Here is a 2500-nt window from a genome sequence, read left to right as displayed (position 1 = left end):
TTAATCAAAGACGAAACGATATGTACGTCTAAGACTGGTTGTTGTTTTTGTTTTTTAACAAAATGTCAATCTATACGCAAACAACTCACGACAAGAAGACCACCTCCAGAAAAACGAAAAAAAAAAAACACGATTTGAGGAAATTTGCTTGTTTTGCTTTAGAGCGGGATTTCAATAATGAGTTTGTTTTTATTTTGTTTGGGGTTTTTTTTTTTGGGGGGGGGGAGGGTCGTTTGTTTGTTTTTGTTTGTTTGTTTGTTTTTGTTTTGCTTGGGGTTTGTTGGGTTGTTGTTTGGTTGTTGGTTTTTTTTGTGTTGTTTTTTTTTTGGGGGGGGGGCTGTCGAGTGTCTCCGTCTTTCTGCTGGGATGATATATCCTCCCCCTCAGCCCAAGTTGGCTCTGACAAAGAGGGTCGGAAGCCTGCCTAAACTGTGCCGACCTTAATTAAAAGAGAACAATCTCGCATGCCTAGCCAAAAGCACGTCTACAACGTAGATCACGGTTCGTGACGTCGTTCTCAATAGGTGGGCTCTCTGCAACTGAGCCCTATCTCAATCCTTCCTTTGCTCACTTGGTCTGTACCGGTACAAAGTTTGACTTGGTACCCACATGTAATAGGGAAAAGAGATCAGGAAGTCCAAGTTATTGTTCATCTCCGATTGAAGAGTCACGTGAGTGGGGAGAAATAAAGACCCCCCTCAAGCAATGAAAGTTTCAATATCCCCGTGATCAGACCTCGTAAGCGATAATTTTCACCAAATTGACAGTTTTGCGCCATCACATTCTCCTGATTACGCTGCACATGCCAACAGAAAGTTTAGCTGAAAAAGAAATGCACAAAAATGTGTTTTATTTTAAGTCAACTAAACTCGTAAGTCCACCCCTCCCCAGATGTGGTTGTGATTAGAGCTCGTAAACGCCATTGTGTCACTTACTAGCTTTGATTACGGGAGCGCAGTGGTTCGGAACGTGTCATCGGCGCTTAGGAATGGTCAAAGCAATCTCTAACTGTCTTCTGTACCTGGACTACCATATTCTCCCGTTCTGACACCTTTTGTATCAGTGACAGTCGACGCATCTTCTCCTTTTGTCTAATCTGCATCACCTCTGACATCTTATTCACCACACCACACCCATCAGTGCCCCTTACGGTCAATCCTGAACCATTTTATCGATCTAGTTCATCACGATCTTTGATGTGATCGCCCCATGATATATCACTCACCACTGACCGGGCTCCACTTATTGCCAAGCATGAGTGATTTCTGATTAATCAAATCTATAATATATGTGTCACTCGAAGTCGACCCAGCATCAACGTTTAGACCAAATTCACCTGGTCTGTCTGCGCATAATCCACCCATTGTAGAAACAACGTCGCATTATAAACCGAGGTTGTTGGGGTTTGGGGGGGTGGGGAGGGGGAGGGTAAATGTTTTACGGCGCTCGCAACTGCATAGGGTCATATGAGTCGCGGGACACATTAAACTTTTTCAGTTGGTAGGAAATTTTTAAATTTGCCGGGATGGCGGCCGAAACCTACTCTTATCGATTTTAGACCATCAAAGGATCTTTAACGTGCCCAACTTGCACACGGGCCCTCCGAGATTTTTCGCCCTTGTCCGAGAAGGCTAGATGTAGATCTTTCCTACCAGAAGATCAGGGGTGAGGCTGAAAGACAGCAGTAAGAAGAAGCCAAGGAGTAGCAGGTGAAAGGCTGCAGAAAGAGTCAGAAGCCCAGAGGAGGGGGCAGAGGAGGTGAAAGGAAACAAATTATTTAGAGAAGAAAATTTTTCGGTCGCTACCCGGATTCGAACCCGGCACCTTTGAATGTGAGGCCAACATTTTAACCTCTAGGCCACAAGAGCCCCTCAAACCGAGTTTACCACAGCAGAAGTCGTTTGAACCAGATAATGTGGACAGTCTGACTTTAACCAAAAGATAAATGAATAAAATAAAATAACAACAGAAGAAAGCTCCAGCAGAATGGAAGCAGAACTAACGAATGGAATTATGCGAGCAAGGCAATGTCCGAACTGATGGACATAAACCCGCCCGGAAAATTAACACTCCATGCGAATGCTAGAGAGCAGGAATGAATTGCAAAGAACTTTCAACATGTGACAGACCGTAAGCTTTTCATTATATGTATCTGGTCCCTATCCTATCATGGGAAGGAAAAGTAGCAACGTCAAAGACTTGGTGACGCAGAAAATGCCCAAAACGTAAGAGAGTCCTGGGCACCTCTAAACAGTGTCCAGCACTTTGACACCCTGTCAAATTCCATAACTAACACACTCCACCACGACCACTCCTGTTTTAAATCGACTTCACGTACAAGTTTTGCCAAAATCCGGTTTGTCTAAGTTAACTCTGTTGCCAATACCGTCACAGCGTTGCACAACATCACACAATCCCATAACGGAAGAATTATAATACAGATGTAATACTATAACAATAAATACGACACATTCATAAGCCACCTCTCTCTCTCTCTCTC

The sequence above is a fragment of the Aplysia californica genome, unplaced genomic scaffold, assembly GCF_000002075.1.
Source record: "Aplysia californica isolate F4 #8 unplaced genomic scaffold, AplCal3.0 scaffold00074, whole genome shotgun sequence".
Taxonomy (NCBI): Eukaryota; Metazoa; Mollusca; class Gastropoda; order Aplysiida; family Aplysiidae; genus Aplysia; species Aplysia californica.
Note: the sequence above shows the minus strand (reverse complement) of the source record.